The sequence below is a fragment of the Gorilla gorilla genome, chromosome 9 (assembly GCF_029281585.2).
Source record: "Gorilla gorilla gorilla isolate KB3781 chromosome 9, NHGRI_mGorGor1-v2.1_pri, whole genome shotgun sequence".
Taxonomy (NCBI): Eukaryota; Metazoa; Chordata; class Mammalia; order Primates; family Hominidae; genus Gorilla; species Gorilla gorilla.
In genome coordinates, this window is record NC_073233.2 from 40292531 (window position 1) to 40310548 (window position 18018).

An 18018-nucleotide genomic window follows, 5' to 3' on the forward strand; every position below is an offset into this window, starting at 1 on the left:
CATATGCAAATCTCTCCCATCATATAAGGCCAACCTGAACCCCACTTCTTACCATCTCTGACCACTTCCGGCCACAGTGATCTCCTGTTCATCTGAACGCCTATAGCACTTATTCCCTCATCCTGTGTGTGGCCTTTAGTCAAGAATGGCTTTTGACATGTCCTGCATTGCTATGGAATGTTTTTGGCAGGGGGAGAGGGTGGCATAGGGTCAGACTCCCTCCCTCCCTCCAGCCTATGGGCATTTGAGTCAGGAAGGGACCCTGGTCCACAGTTCCAGGTCAGAACTAAATGAAGTTCCTGGCAATAGTCCCACCCCCTGGGTCCCCACAGGAATTTCCTGTTAACACCCCCGCCCTCTGCCCTCCGTTTCCTCTCCTCCAGGCCCCACCTCTGTCATGAGTTGCCCTGATAGCACCTCCATTCTCTCTCCCCTCCACTTCAATAAGCAGTACAAGGCTTAAGATAAGAAAACCTTATGGGGTCAGCTCCGCAGCCCCAAAAGTGCCACCATGTTGATTTTATTTTGTTTCTACAGGTAGATGTGGTTGCAGTGGCTGTAGTAACGCTTTGCAAAAACCAGTGATTTTGAAAGGTTATCAACCCTCTGTTATTCATTTAGCAAATATTTTCTCAGCACATCTGTGTCCCATACCCTGTGTGGGACCCCGAGAATATAGCAATGAGCAGATGTCAGCCCCTACCCTCTGTCTTCAAGGAACTGGTCGTCTAGAAGGTGATCCAGGCTGTTAAACAAGCAGTTAGTACAAATTCTGTATGATGGTGCTGCCAGAGGGCTAAGGTATCCCAAGTGGATAAAATTCTGTTTTGTTCAACAATATCTGCTGAGAATCAGGGCCCACAATGCTCTTCTATAGTTCTTTTCAGAGGCTGCAAGTTCTTCCTTAGTGTTTCACACAAGTCTTCAAAAATCTCGGGTTGTTCCTATTACCTGTTAATATTAGCAGCAATCTTTAATTATGTATTTATTTATTTTTAAAGTGCTGGTCACAACACTTATCAGAATTCTTCATGGATTTCAAGACAATAATTAGGTCATGCCTCCAGCTTTCCACCAGGTGCTTTAACTTTGTCTAGTGTTTAAAATTATGCTACAAAAGCTGTAATTCAGGCACCAAGGCTACTAGCTATTGCTTACTGAGCATGTTTCCAGTGCCGGGCACATTCCACAGGGTATATCATTTACTTCTCACACAGGTCTGGAAGAGAAGTCTGAAGGCCAGAAGGGGCCTGAGTTACCTCATACACCAGGCCATCAGCACCTCCTTTGAGTCTACATTCTCAGCTGTCTACCTAGTGAGCTTCTATTATTTTGGCCAGACCCTCATCTGTTCTCTTTCTGGTATCATCACTCACCTTTGCTAGATACAGACCATCTAGTTGCCCCAACCTCCTTTGACCAAAAGGTAGGCAAGTGACTGAAACTAGACCAAACGGATATTGAATTTGAACTTGAACTTGATATTGAGCTCCCTTGAACTTGAATCTTAAGAAGCTTGGCTGGTGCTGATCTAGCCCACCACTGAGTTCCGAAGAGACTTTCCTTTTAAGTCTCACTTTGCTTCAGTCCATCACAGTTTATTTCTGTTACCTGCAACCAACAAACTTAACCAAAACTGTCATTACTTACAAGCTGGTGCTGACAAACACAAATCTCATTATTCTCCTTTTGTTCCAAAGAGAGAAAGCTGATGCTGCCTGAAATTTGCGAAGTCCCCTCAGCACTTTCTGAAAGTTGGAGAGTCTTGGGTGCCAGGGCCACAGACCGTGGGACATTTGAGAAAGGAACTGCCTGATAAACAGCAAACGTACCAAGCGAATGCTTTCAGGGAAACAAGGGTTGTCTGAACACTATTGATTCTAGGTCCACTAATGGTTCAGGCTGTGAGGCTGGGTGTGACAGCTCTGCCTTGCTCAGTGCTGTTAACGCACTGCCAAGTCAGGCCTATTTTCTGGTGTCAGCAGGGAAATGGGAGACTATTAAGGAAGCACCTTATCAGGAACTGAGCTCAGTGTCACTGGGGAGATGGTGGCAATTAGCATGATGGAAGCCATGAAACAGCCCCCGCTCCTAGCCAGGTGCAGAAGAAATTAGTAGGAGGCCTCCTGACAGGTCAGCATAGGCCCCAACAGGAAGAGGTCCCTGGGCAAATGCTGATGCTGGCTTTTCTCCCATTGGGAAGATCCCTACCCCTTCCTAGCCATCTTCTGATGTGCTCTCCACACACTCATTTGTGGGTGTCTGTCTATCTACTTTGCCTTTCCCCAGTTGCAAAAGCAATAAAAAAACCCTCTCATTTGAATGGTGCTGTCGCATTGATTATGTCAGGCAGCAGTGTGGGCAAGGGCCCAAGCTTTGGAGACTAGAGTGTCTGGGACAAATGGGTGAATAAGACAGACACTGTCTTTGCCTTCCGTGGCTCTCAATCTAGAGGAAGCTACAAGTGAATGTGTGAGGAGCCTTACTTTGAAGAAACGCTCACACATGGCTCATCACTTCTCTCCCACCCTTTACCCCTTTCCAGACAGAGGTGATGTAGAGGAAGTGGGTCTAGCCTGCAAGCTGGGAGACCCATTTCCTGCCCTGCATGAGTTTACTGTGTGACATCTCAAAGACCCCTTTGCCTCTCTGAGCTTCTGTTTTCTCAACTATAAAATGAGGCAACCACTAGGTGTTCTCAGAGTTAGTGCAGCTCTCCAAGAAGCAGATCCCAGGAAAGGATTGAACATGTGAGGACTTAACAAGAAGAAATGCCTGTGAGAAAAATGGTGAGGGAGCTGGGAAAAGCTAAGAGAGCCTCGGAGGCCCCATGAGGCAGGTCTGACTCTGAGTGAAGAAGAGCGAGAAGGAGGGTGAAATGGAGGCAACTTAGACTGTACTGCAGCCTAAGGAAGGCTCAGAAAGGCCATCACAGAGTCCTTGAGCCAAAGTTGGCTATCAGAGGAGTCCAGTGTCTTCCAGGAACAGGCCTGCTTTAGCCTCTCTGCTGCATTCTGTCATCTGGAAGCAGCTTGCGGGAGGCCGGGCCTTGGAGCACACAGTGATGGATTGCGGAGCCAGCAGCTGGGGCCTCCTGTCGTTGGAGGGCAGCAAGGTGCATTCTTTTGGCAACAGCAATCTCAAAGCCTCCTGGATGCCCTGCTGTCCAATGTGACAACAGACCCCAGACCCATGGCAACTTGAGAGGGCCTGGCTGGGCACAGCTCGGCAGGCCGACCTCTTACCTAGCCCCTGCGTGGCAGCTGTTCTCAGACATTCCCTGATGGCAAAATTGGCAGGATATTTATGTTTGTTTGACACTTTGGGATCAAATGTTTCCTGTCTCTCCTATTTTTGGCCTTGCTTTGGTCTTCAGAGAAGGGAAGCTGGGGGCTTCAGTTTCCCTGCTGTTGTCTTTGTTTGAAGTAAAGCCAAACAAAAGATGCCCTACCCTGATCATGTCTGTCCTGCCTTTCCTGGGGCCTCCCAGCCCTGCAGCAGCTCTGCCTCCTGGACCCTCCATGCATGTGTCTACACGTAGGAAGCAGTATGGGTCTGGTATTCAACTTCTAGGTGGGTTTGGGCTTAGACAAACCTGGATATGTGTATCTGTTCCACCACTGTTAGCGGCATAACCCTGAGCAAATGGTCACCTTGGTAAGCCTTAACTTCCTCATCTATAAAATGGGCATATTTGCCTAACTCATTGCTTGAATCCAGGAGTTCAAGACCAGCATGGGCAAAAGAGTGAAACCTTATCCCTAAAAGATATAATAATAATAAGTTAAAATTAGCTGAGTGTGTGTGGTGGCATGCACCTGTGGTCCCAGCAACTCGGGAGGCTGAGGTGGGAGGATCATTTGAGTCAGAGAGATTGAGGCTGCAGTGAGCCATGATCACACCACTTCACTCCAGCCTGGGTGACAGAGCAAGACCCTGTCAAAAACAACAACAACAACAACAACAACAACAAAACCTACCTTATAGAGTCATTGCGAGGATTAAATAAGATAAGGCACACACATGAAGTCTTCAGTTCTTCAGTATAGCTTGGCTTATGGTACATGCTCAGTGAATGATACTTCCTAGTTGTAGCACTTACAAAACATCTACTGTCAGTCTTATTATTACCATCAGTAGTACCTTCTGGTGAGTGACATGGAGGTCTTGGAAGTTTCTCCTATCCTCAAGAAGCACACAGACTAGAATAATAACACACCAAAAGCCTTGCTGAGATCAGCTACTAGGGTTTTGGAGGCTGGTTTGCAGAAGTTTGTCACAGTCAGGTCTGTCTCATTCATTTTTCCACTTTCACAAGACTTCCCTCTCATGTCTGCATGTGTGTTCCGAATGGATGGGCAGTGTCTTAGGCCCAGCACACCACAGCTTGTAGAGATGGTGCTCCAGGCATGATGAGAGTACATTCCAGGCACTGAGCGGACTGGGGACCAGGAAGAGAGCTGCTTGGGAGTGATGATAGATACAGCAGGAGGGAGAGGTGTGCCCTCAAGCCCCAGTGATAAAGGGCCTCATAGACCAGATTAAGGAATTGGACTTGATCCTGAAGGCAACGAGGGTGCCCTTGAAGAGTTTCAAGTGGGAGAGTGATGTAATCAGATTTGTCTGATGGCTTCAGAACAATGTACCAGGTTAGTCCCTTTCCCTGGGGAAAGCCTGTCCCCTGGGGAGGAAAATATGAAGAGAAAGAACTGGAATTGCCACCACCCCTTAAAAGCACTGCCTGCTCAAACTTTCCCTGACCTGTCGCGTCTGAACAAAGGCCCCACGGCCAGCTGGAGAGGAGCCTTGTTGATTACTCACAATTCCCTTCCCGAGAGGACGGGCGCTGATGTGTTTTCTCTTGATAACACTGGCTCCTTTCGAGCAATAGGACTTCCTGTCTGATCGGAGAGCAATTACTGCACCTCCAAAGAGAAAACGCTTTAAACAAATCCAGTTTTAGCCCTCTGTGATAACGGAGACATTTGCTCACTCATCAACCATTAGCCCTGAGCTTAAGGAAGAGTGAGTGCTTAGGACCAGGATGATGTTTCCAGATCTGTTTGGTAAAAGATTCCAGTGGCCGAAGGGGATGTATTCCCAGGGAATCTGGGCCCCCTCCTCCAGCCTGGGCTTGGAGCTCCTGGCTCTCCTGATTCTCCCCAACCCACAACAACCCCCACACATCACAACCCTAAGGTTGGCCTACTTGGGGCAAGTTGTAGCTGCTCAGATCAAACTCGGTGTCTCTTGGTCCATTTATATGAGAGGATCATAAGGAAATCTGCATGAAGACAATTTGTTACCCAACAGCCAAAAGTTAAAACTGTTTTTTTCTTCTCACTTAGGTTTTTGTTGTTGTTGTTGTTGTTGTTTTAGACAGGGCCTCACTCCATCACCCAGGCCAGAATGCAGTTGTGTGATCAAGGCTTACTGCAACCTCTGCCTCCTGGATTTAAGCTCTCTTCCCATCTCAGCCTCCCAGGTAGCTGGGACTACAGGTGCATGCCACCATGCCCAGCTAATTTTTTGTGTTTTTAATAGAGATGGGGCTTCACCATGTTGCCCAAGCTGCTCTCGAACTCCTGGGCTCAAGTGATCCACCTACCTCAGTCTCCCAAAGTGCTTGATTACAGGCATGAGCCACGGCACCTGGCTGGGAGATTTGAAAACAGAAAATTCTACCCCCAACATTCTTACCAGAGACCATGAGTTGTCATAACTGTCTCCTTTCCAGGACCTGCTGAAATATCCCTCACTCCTTCCTTGCTATTGTAAGACTAAGAAAAGGATAAAAGGGAGATAATCATATTAGTTAACACTTACATGGTGCTTGCAATGTGCCAGGCTCTGCTCTAAGCACTTCACGTATATTAAATCCTGTAATCCTCAAAATGACCCTGTGACAATACTACTATTATTATTACCACTTTTCAATGAGACAACTGGGGCATAAGGCAGTTAAGAAACTCGCCAAAGGTCACACAGTCAGTGTACCGCACAGCCAGACTCCAGACCCAGGCAGTCCTGGCTGCAGATTCTCCCCTTGAAACCACCATGCGTACTACCTCACACAACCATCATGCTCTCCCCTCACCTGAACCTTCTCCTGTATTCAATCCTGGCTCCATCCTTACCTCTTCCAGGAGGTTTTCCTGAGCCTACAAGTTCCTCGAGAGCAGGGATAGTAATCTTACTCATCTCTGCCTCCTTGGCACTTTGCACCTAACTGATGCTCAGAATATTTGCTGAATACATATAATAATTTGTTGAGCACTGACCGGAGATTCTTTGCATCCTAAGGACTTTTGTAACTGTCAGCACTCTCTAAGTCGTAACAGCTTGTAATGTGCTCATGACTATCCTCACAAGTGAATGCTTTGTGTCCTGGCGTAGACTGTGAGATCCACTGGCCTTTCTTGGCAGGACACTCAGTCCAAAATAAGTGCACAGTCAGTGTTCTGATCTGGCATTTTCTCTACTTTCCTTCATACTAGGTGTGGTAGGCAAAATAATGGTTCCCTCAAAATTCCAATCCCGATCCCCAGAAGCTGTGGATATGTTATGTTATACAACAGTGAGGGAGAAGTAAGTTTACACATAGAACCAGGTTGCTAATCAGCTGGCCTTGAGATGGGGAGAGCATCCTGGATCATCCAGGTGGGCCCAATACAATCACAAGGGTCCTTATAAACAAGAATCAGAGTCCAGGTGGAAGATATATACTGCTGACTTTGAAGCTGGAGGAAGGGGCAAAATAATGGCTCCCCCAAAACGTTAATATTCCAATCCGCAGAACCTGTGGATATGCTATGTTATACAATAGCAAGGACCCAAGGAGTTCAGATAACCTCCGGATTCTCTCCCAGAGACTCCAGATAAATGCAGCCCATCAACACCTTGATTTTAGCCCCATGACACCCATTTTAGGCTCTGACCTGCAGAACTGTAACATAATACATTTGCACAGGGGTTTTTTTTGTTTGTTTGAGACTTAGTTTCACTCTTGTTGCCTAGGCTGGAGTGCAATGGCACAATCTCTGCCCACTGCAACCTCTGCCTCTGGGGTTCAAGTGATTCTCTTGCCTCAGCCTCCCAAGTAGCTGGGATTACAGGCACCTGCTACCATGCCCAGCTAATTTTTGTGTTTTTTGTAGAGACAGAGTTTCACCATGTTGGTCAGGCTGGTCTCGAACTCCTGACCTCAGGTGATCCACCTGCCTCGGCCTCCCAAAGTGCTGGGATTACAGGCGTGAGCCACTGCGCCCAGCCAACGTGCACAGTTTTAAGCTCCTAAGTTTGTGGTCATTTGTTATAGCAGCCATAAGAAACTGATACACTGGTACTGGATGTAGGACAAAATCAACATGGTCTCTGCCCTTACAGAGCTTGCTGAATATTCCCAATGTCTGGGGACTCTGGTTCTGGTAGACAGTTCCTGAAACACATTGGGTCCCAGAAGCATTTCTGGGGCAGTGCGAGATCTGCCCTCTCTGGGGCTGAGAGCCTGTCAGTGGGGTTTTGTGCTCTCTTTGGCAGACTTACCTCCTTTTGCTACCATATATTGAGCATTGAGCATTTTCTACGTGCTAGTGACTACACTAAGTGTTTTGCATACAGATCTAATTTCATCCTGACCACAGTGCTCTGAGAGAGGTATTTTTATCGCCATTTACCAGATGAAGAAACTGAGGCTCTGAGAGGAAAAGTGACTTTCCTAAGAGCACACAACTAGTAAGTGGCAGGTATGGGCCCAAGACTTCTGACTCTGAGCTCACACATGCTGCCAGCCACACTGCTTTGGTTCCAACCTCTGCAAGGCAGGGTCCAAGGCTGGCCAACCCCACCCTGCTTCACCCCAGCCCCATTCACACCTCAAGGCAGTTGCAGGGCCCACTCAGGGGTTCCAGTAATAGGGCAGAGTCCTGTGTCTAGGCAAATGCTGTTCCCACCCAGGAACACAGATGGGTGTTTTCCTCCCAGAAGCCTGACTGAGGCTGAAATACGCATGATTCAGTGAAGCTCATGAGGGGCTGTCCTGGATAAAAACCCTTGGGCAGTCCGGGTGTGATGGCTAACACCTATAATCCCAGCACTTTGAGAGGCCAAGGTGGGCGGGTCACTTGAGATCAGGAGTTGGAGACCAGCCCAGCCAACATGGCGAAACCCTGTCTCTACTAATAATACAAAAATTAGCCGGACATGGTAGCACACACCTGTAATCCCAGCTACTAGGGAGGCTGAGGCACAAGAATCGCTTGAACCCCGGAGGTGGAGGTTGCAGTGAGCCAAGATCGCACCACTGTACTCCAGCCTGGGTGACAGAGTGAAACTGTCTCAACAAACACACAAACAAACAAACAAACAAAAAGCCCTTGGGCAGAGTGGGTGATACGGCAGCACCCAGCAGGATTGGAGACTGCCTGCCAAGTGCACAGAGAGAGATGTGGGTTCTGATTCCCGGGGAGCTCAGGCCTGGGGAATGGCCCCTAAGGAAGCTGAGACTGGGATGTGGCTCTACTCCAGGCCTTCTCATCAGGCCAGCTTCACCCCTCCCCAGCCTTCATCTCTGAGGTGGCTGCATCTCCACCAAGCGGAGGCACCCCGATCCAGCCTTCAGGAAATTATTGCTTGGGGTTGGGGGCAGTACTTAGTGGCAATAACAGCAATGGCAATAATAATAATATAGTTACCATTTATCAGGTGCTTACAAACATTAAAGTAATCCCATTTAACCCCCACAATGATCATTTGAGGCAGATTCTCTTATCATCCTCACTTTACAAATGGGGAAACTGAGGCCCAAAGAATGGACTTCTCAAAGTCACACAGCCAGTAAACATACAGCCTGGTTCCTCCAGCTCCAAAGCACATGCTGTCGTAGGAGTTGGGGACACATTTACAACTGAAATCATTAACCAGGTTGCTTGTCATCATGACCTAAAAAAGAAAAAAAATGGTGGGGGGTGGTCTCTGGCCTGCTTCCATTTCTCCAATGATCCTGGCTCTGATGCAGCTCTTGGCTCTTGGTTTGGGAACCCTGCTGTGGGACTCAGGGCTCTCTGGCCAGCAAAGGGTGTGTGTGTCTGTGGGGCGAGCCACGCTATCACACTGAGGTAGAGTAGAGAGGAAGTGACTCAATCATCAAAGGCCTGGTCTTCCTCGGGGAACTGTCCCTAATCACAATTATCCCACTACAATAATACCATTTCAGAGACACTGTGAGCCAGGGCACTGTGTAGCCATGTAAACTGCTTCCTGTATCTGCCAAACCCAACAGCATTCGGCAATTAATAGAATCCAGCGAGGCCTCCTGCTCTGATAAGGCCAGAGCCATGCTGCTGCTGGCCTTGTTGTTCTAATGACGAATAGCCCTTACATTGCAAAGTCATCCTCTCCTCCCTGCTAGCGGGGCCACAGTGGCCTGGGGTCCCAGGAGGCCAAGGAGGGCTATGCACAATCTGCTTGGTCTTAAAATTTCATTGAGATGAAAATTATTTTCACTGTCTTGCTAAATAAAAATCATGACTATCCAGGTCACCCTCAGATTCCTCGGTGGAAAGGTGATGATGTGGGATTGGGTAGGACCCCTGCAGCCTAGAATGGAAACCCCAAGTAAGTAGGCACTTCATGAGGTGGCTCAAAGGAAGAAGGAGCTAGAAAAAGTTAATAGAATGCGACCTCTAGATTGTATCAGGGCTCTGGGATATTCACGAACCTCAGATCCTTGCAGAGGGCGGTGGCTCACACCTGCAATCCCAGCATTTTGGGAGGCTGAGGTGGGAGGATACCTTGAGGCCAGGAGTTCAAGATCAGCCTGGGAATATAGTGAGACCCCGTCTCTCCAAAAATTTTTTTAAATAGCTAGGCATGGTGGTACATACCTGTAGCCCAGCTACTTGGAAGACTGAGGCAGGAAGGTCCCCTGAGCCCAGGATTTTGAGGCTGCAGTAAGCTATGATTGCATTACTGCATTCCAGCCTTGGAGACAGAGTGAGACCCCCATCCCTTAAAAAAAAGAGCCTAGGATCCTCATAATCAACTGCTTTGCAGGGCATAGAGAAACACTGGGGAAAATGATGTAGCCCCACAGAAATTCTTTGTGGTCCTCCAGATGCTGTTGGGAGATGCTGTTTCAGTTTTAGGGCCTTCCTGAATGTCCAGGGTGAATGTAGTTTGACAAATGATGGTGGCCTGGCAGACCCACCTGTCTCTGCCACCCAAGCTCAGGGTCAAACAAGGTAGATGCGCTTTAAAACACTGTTCTTCCCATTTTTCTATTTTCCTTTTGGTAACTAGTGCCCTCATTTCTTGCCACTGGGTGGGGCATCCTCGTTTTCTTGTGAAGGATCAAGTGTCCGCATTCTCTAGGGGAAGAGTTGATTAATTCATTTGACTCATTTTGGATGCTTCAGCCAAATTCCCATGGAGGTCACACTGGTCACACTGACTGTGGTGTGATTCTGGCTCTCTTCTCAGAGGAGTGACTTCAGAGCTGGCTCACTCCCCCCCTCCCAAGAACAATGCAAATGAAGGCAAAGGGATTTTTGCCTGAGCAAGGCCAGAAGAAACTTTGGGGAGGAGGGAGAGGCCCAGAGGATGTGGGTGTTTTAAAATTGGCTCTCGATTTTCTGGAAGACATACTCTCTCTTTCAAGGTGATTTGCAAATTGTACTCAAGCATGGTCATTTCCCCTGATTTAGGTCTTTTTTAATTGTTAGTTACTATTCTGAGTTTGGGGCCCATTCTGATGAATTTTCTTGGTAGAATTTTTTTTTTTTTTGAGACAAGGTCTCGCTCTGTTACCCAGGATGGAATGCAGTGGCAGGATCTTGGCTCACTGCAACCTCCGCCTCCTGGGTTCAAGCGATTCTTGTGCCTCAGCCTCCTGAGTAGCTGGGACGACAGGTGTGCACCACTACGCCCAGCTAATTTTTGTATTTTCAGTAAAGACAAGGTTTCACCATGTTGGCCAGGCTGGTCTCGAACTCCTGACCTCAAGTGATCCACCTGCCTCGGCCTCCCAGAGAGCTGGGATTACAGGTGTGAGCCACCGTGCCCGGCATTATTATTATTATTATTATTTTGTAGACACAAGTTTTCACTATGTCGCCCAGCTGGTCTCGAACTCTTGGGCTCAAGCAATCCTCTTGTCTTGGCCTCCCAAAGTGCCAAAGTGCTGGGATTTACAGGCGTGAGCCACCGTGCCTGTCCAGAAATCTCTTTTTCAAGCTCTAGTCGTTTTATACTATAATAGAAGGGACTGGGGAGGTAGAGAGGAAGTAGGAATGGAGTGGGTACTCTGGCATAATGGGTGGTAGTTTGGCTGCTAGGATTTGAGTCCCAGCTCTGCACCTCCTCGCTGTGCAACCTTGGACAAGTTACACACCTGTCTCCATCTCAGTCTCCTTGCCTGTATCATGGTGGTAATTATAGGACTCACTGCACAGGATTGTTGTGCTGGTACATGGAAGTGCTCATTACCCACATAGTGAGCTACTAATGATGTTTAATTTTTATTTGTATTAGAGTATCCCTTTTTCCTACTTCTCAGTGTCCAGACCTTCCTCAGGAATAGCCTACCTACGAAACGTCCCTTATTGTATGTGTAATAGAATGAAATATACAACTCATACCCAGGTAAGGCTTGGACAGGAGACTCACTACTCAACTAGGTAGTCCATTTCGTTTTCAGATCATTCTGGTTGATAGAGATTTCTTCTTTTATTTGAATTAAATGCTGTTGCTCTGGAGCCACCATTTAGTTTTTGCTGTGCTCTCCAGAACCATAGGAAATTTAGGTCTAACATTGCTTCTGTGTGGAAACTCGTCAAATATTACAAAAGAGTTGGTATATTCCTTCCGAGATGTCTCCATCCAGAAGGCTTGTGAGTCCAGTCCATGAGGCTGGTCACTCTCATTGGAACATGTCCCCATTTATCAATTTCTGTCTGGCGGGAGGGTGAGATCAAAGAAATCAGAAGACTCATTCGTTTAACAGGAAACACCATCCAAGTTTCATATATTTTGTTACAGAGGTGAATCTCTGCCCCTATGGCACCAAAATGGTTGGAGGTGACTGATTAATGAGAGGTGGTTCCGGAGACTAAGCACACCCCAATGCCCTGTAGCTGGTAGAACATTTCCGTCACTAGAAGTAATGGAGGTAGCTTTAATGGAAAGATGACAGGGCCCCTCTGAGGCAGGGCTGTGGCTCAGCCTCCCCAAGGCCTGGCAGCAGGTTGGGCCAGATAACAGCTGGATAGCAGCATCAGGGAGCCACAGGAAGACCAGTACTAATCTCTCTGGCCATGTTGTGTGAACATCTGGGATCTGGGGAAGGGACACTATGGTCTTTGATGCATTTGATTTGGGCCCAGGAGACCTCCCACTCCCTTGTCTTCATGTAACAGTTAGCTGCTTCAGAAGATAATATCCAGTCCCAACTTTGTCATACCTAGTTCAAAGGGAATAGCTGACTTTGGCTTTTAGTTGCTCTCTAATGAGAATTTCAGTCCAAATTCCTTGGTTCAAAGTCATATTGAACAGTCATTACTATCACGCATATTTGAGCCTTAAGTTACTTTGTATAGCTTTTTATATCCTGGGCACTTAGAAAGCATTCATTCATTCATTCATCCATCCATCCATCCATCCATCCATCCATCCATCCATCCATCCATATATTCATTCAACAACTTGTGTCTGAGTTCCTACTGTGTGCCAGGCACTGTGGTAGGCATGGGGCTATCATGGTGAGCAAAACCAGGCAGATTGCAGATTCCTGCCCTGGCTGAGCTTAAGATCTAAGTGGTAGAGACATACATTAATTAAAGAATTACTAAAATAGGTACAGAACAACAAACCAAATCAAATGTTACAAAGAAAGGGAGCAAAGTTCTGAAGGAGTGATTTGCTAAGAATCCCATCCAGGACTGTGGGAAGCAGGGAAGGTGTTGCTGAGAAAGCACCCAAGGAGAGAGTGGGTGTCACGTTTACTCCCCAGCTCCCACCCCACACTGCCTAGGGGCCTAGCATGGTCCTCAGCACATAGTAGGTGCTTAATAAAGTTATGTGAATGCAGGAATGTATGCATGTGTAGACCACGTTGCCCTTGATTAGAATAATACCCTGGATGGAATCTCTTAACTATGTAGCTCTCCAGAGTTTATATAATGCTTCATGTGCATAATTTTTTTGTCCTGGGAATGCCCTCAAAGGAGTGGAAAAGATGGATATTGTTCTTCTAGTTGGATGGGTGAGAGAACTGACAAAACTAAGTTTATGTCATAGGAAGGAAGTATAGTGGGTAAAATCTTGCTCTTTGAGTCCTATAGTCCTGGAATAAGCTCTGCATCTTATCAGCTGTGAGAGGCCTGTAATCAAACATGGAGTTCAACAACTTTGCCACATTTTTCCCTGGGCCTGGTGCTTTCCTGAGTTGAAGTTTGCACTAGAGGGCCCAAAGTAATGATTATCTTGTGCTTTTTTTAGGGCCTTGTGAGAACTGGGCTTGCTCGTGGCCCACACAACTAAATAATCTGAGCAATGTCAGTATCCCAGGAAGGAAAATGTAAGCTTTTCAACTTTTGACAAGACTTTCTGTAAACTCAACAATCCAACAAATATTTATTCTGTGTTTACACAGAAAAGGCACTGCACTGCTGTAAATATGCTTTCATATCTTAGTAGGGGAATCACCTTCCAGAAATTTCTGTTTTAATAAAATTAATAACCACAGTGACCAACTGTTGAGCCCTCATTATGTACCAGATGCTGTGCTAAGTATTTAATACCCATAGTTAATTCTCATAATGCTACATGATAGGTGGTATTACTCTCCCACCCCCAACATCCATGAGACTTAATTTTTTTTTTTTTTTTTTTTTTTGAGACGGAGTCTCACGCTGTTGCCCAGGCTGGAGTGCAGTGGCATGATCTTGGCTCACTGCAAACTCCACCTCCCAGGTTCATGCCATTCTCCTGCCTCAGCCTCCCGAGTAGCTGGGACTACAGGCGCCTGCCACCACGCCTGGATACTTTTTTTGTATTTTTAGTAGAGATGGGGTTTTACCATGTTAGCCAGGATGGTCTTGATCTCCTGACCTCATGATCTGCCCGCCTAGGCCTCCCAAAGTGCTGGGGTTATAGGCGTGAGCTACGATGCCCGGCCGAGAGTAAATTTTATGTGTCAACTTGACTGGGCCACAGGGTACTCAGATATTTGGTCTAACATCATTCCGAGTGTGTCTGTGAGGGTGCTTCTAGGTGAGATTAACATTTAAGTTGGTAGACTGAGGAAAACAAATTGCCCTCCCCAGTGCGAGTGTGCCTCATCCAATCAGTTGAAGGCCGGAAGAGAACAAAAAGATGGACCATCCTGAGAGCAACAGGGAACGCTTGCCTGTCTGCCTTCAATATGTATAGATATCTATATATATTCTGTTCAGGCCTCAATATATACCTGTATTTATTCTTTTCAGGCCTTTATCTCATTCATTAGATAGATAGATAGATAGATAGATAGATAGATAGATAGATAGATAGATAGATCTTCTATTGGTTCTGTTTCTCCAGAGAGCCTTCATATATCCCCTTTACAGATAAGGAAAATGACACCCCAACCCTTCTCATTAATATATCCCAAGCCCCACCTATCCTCTTCCCCCAACCCCACCCCCCTGGGATTTGAAACCAACCATCCTTTTGTTCTCCTAGAGTTCCTTTATCTCCTGGATTGGAAGTGTCCCTGTCTTTGGACTCTTTCCTGCATTCACCTCCCTCCCTTCATTCCAGCTGCCAGTACCCACTGCCAGATCCCCAGCTTCCTCCCTCTGGGTGGAGGTGATATCACCTGAGGGGTTCCCATAGCTGCAGACCCTCCTGACCACAAGTCAGGATCTTCCCCAAACACAGGTCCTCTCTCCTCAGGCCCCTTCAGTCACCAGAGGCTTTAGGCACAAAGCTCAGGGCTTACATGCTCTTTTGGATTAAGTCCCAGGATAAAGTTTAGGCCTGAAAAATATGTTTTAACTGATACCAAAATATGAAAAGAATAATTGAAATTAATAAATATTCCAACAATGCCTTAAAAAATTAATTTGTTAAACTTTGTAATTTCATCTCAGTAGAAAATAATTTTAAGGTTTTTTTTTTTTTTTTTTGAGACAGAGTCTCCCTCTGTTGCCCAGGCTGGAGTGCAGTGGCACGTTCTCGGCTCACTGCAACCTCCGCCTCCGGAGGCCCTGCCTCAGCCTCCTGAGTAGCTGGGATTACAGGCACACGCCATCACGCCCAGCTAATTTTTGTATTTTTAATTGAGACGGGGTTTCACCATGTTGGTCAGGCTGGTCTCGAACCCCTGACCTCATGATCCGCCCACCTCGGCCTCCCAAAGTGGTGGGATTACAGAAGGGAGCCACTTCACCCGGCAATTTTAGGGTTTTTTAAATCACTTTGAAACAATTTCTGAATGTGCGTGGTGACTGTTGCATCATTCCAGCCAATTGTAAAATAAATGTATTTGTAAGCAAGTAATTTTTTAACCTTTATTTTAGGTTCAGGGGTACATGTGCAGGTTTGTTATATAGGTAAGCTCATGTCATGGGGGTTTGTTGTACAGATTATTTTATCACCCAGGTACTAGACCTACACCCAATAGATTTTTTTTTCTGATCTCTCTCCTCCCACTTTCCACCCTCACGTAGGCCCCAGTGTCTGTTGTTCCCCTCTTCGTGTCCATGTGTTCTCATTATTTAGCTGCCACTTATAAGTGAGAACATGCAGTATTTGTGTAATAAATAATTTTAAAGATGACAATTATCAAAATCTTGTCTACTTTTTCTAAAGGGAAAGTATATACATATATATATACACATACATATATGTGTGTGTATATATATATATTTAGTGTGGGATGTGGCTGTGCCTGGGTCCTAACAAATTCTTAAAACCCCTTGCCCATTTGTACCCACTTATGGTATTCAGTGCCCCCCATTACCCAGCCCATCCTGCTCTGCACTTTGTCTCATTCATTCATTCATTCATTCATTCATTTGTTCAACAAATTCAACAGATACTTGCGATTGATATTCTGAGTTAGGCATGGTTCTCAGGGCATACAGCACTAAGCAGGACAAACAAACCTGGTCCCCACCCTCCAGAAACTTACACTAACTAGATTGTGGGAAGTAGCAGAGTGGCAGGTGGATTGGAGATCACCTATAAGCAAATAAGCAAATAGATTACAATAAACTGTCAGGTTTATTTGAAGAGAAATAAATGAGGGAAAGAAACTTGAGTGTGGCTGGAGGGAAGTTACTCTTTTTAGACAGGCTCTTTTTAAACAGGCTAAAAAGGCCTCTCTGTGGAGGTCAGATTGAAGCAAAAACATAAATTAAGTCAAGAAGTCAGCCGGGCAAGGGTCTGAGGGAGAGAGTTCCAGGCAGAGGAAACAGCCAGTGCAGAGGCCCTGAGATAGGTATGGGCTTGGTGGGTTGGAGGGAAGGTAAGGACACCAGCGCTGCTGGAGCCAGAGTGAACAAGGGGAGAGTATTAGGAGCTAAGGGCAAAGAGCTGGGGGGAGTGGGCAGGACATGGAGGATTTTGGTCAACACTCAACTCCTCTGCTCTCCAGAATGTTCCTTCAGCTGCTCACTTTGCAAATGCTGCCATTGTACGGGAGGCCCTTTAATGGCTGATTGGCTCATTAAGCAGTGGCAGCAGTTTGCCGAGCCATGGGACATCGTGGATCTGCCAACACCTCCCTCCGACAGACATCTCTGTGGGCAGAGCCAGCCAGGCACAAATTACCTCACTAAACAGTCACTGCCTGCCAATTCCAGCAAAGGCCTCCTTGGACCCCCTTGGCTTTGTTGCCCTAAGAATCCCACTTGCCGCCCACCATTTTCCTCTTAAATGCCAACGGCCCCATCCTTGTCTGCCCCTGCATCGGTAAGCTTGAGGCATTTTGCTTTGATTGGTGTTACCATGGACAGGCCAACTTGTTCTGTTGGCTCCTTCTTGGTCATATTCTGACTCAGGATTCCTGATTCTTAAATGTAGCAGGAGTTAAACGAGTGTGACATAATTCAAAACACTCCCATTTTAGAAGTCTGTGGTGACTTGTAAACATTTTTTGCATGAATGAAACTTTGTTAGCTTTTGTTGAAAAGTGTTGGGAGGTGACGGGGGCTGTAGTTAAACTTGCCCAAAAAATATTTCTGGATCACCTCTTGGTGATAGGCACTATTCGATACACTGGTAGAGTAGTGACCAAGACTCACCAAATCCTTTTGGAAGGAACTTATGTTGGGGGGAGAGGGAAATGGCTAATGAGCAAGTAAATGACAAATGATCAAGGCACATTCAGATAGTGATCAACTCCATGGGGAAAATGAAACAAGCTGAGTGGGGGCTGGGATGGGGTAGACAGTACCTTAGATCAGATGGCCCAGGACTGGCTCTTTAAGAAGATGGCATCACAGATGAGGCCTAAATTAAAACAGGGAGCCAGCCATGGACTCCCGGGAGAGGTAACAGACAATGCAAAGGCATTGAAGTAGGAATGGCTTAGCCCTTGGTAGAACAGAAAGGCCAGTGTGACTGGAAGATGGTGAACAAAGGAGAGAGAAGTATGAGGCTGGAGTAGGCGCCTGGGGCCAGGTTGTATAAGGTCTAGTAAGCCATAGTAAGAGGCCTGGATTTTCAGCAGGGGAATAATTTGCTTCATGTTTTAAACAATTCCCTGCCACTGCTAGGTGAGAAGCCATCAACAACTGGAACCTGCATTTGTACAGTGCTTTACGATTTACACAGACCTCCATGTTTGCAATCACATTAGCATCACAATATCAAATGAAATGGATAGAATTCTTCCTATTTTACAGAGCAAAAACTGAGGCTCAGAGAGGTTTAAGTAATTAAGCCAGATAAAATGTCAGCATGTGGCAGGACTCAATCAGAAGCACCTAGTGAGGAGGCAGCTTCTTAGGAAAAGTTTCCTGCATATGGGTTAAA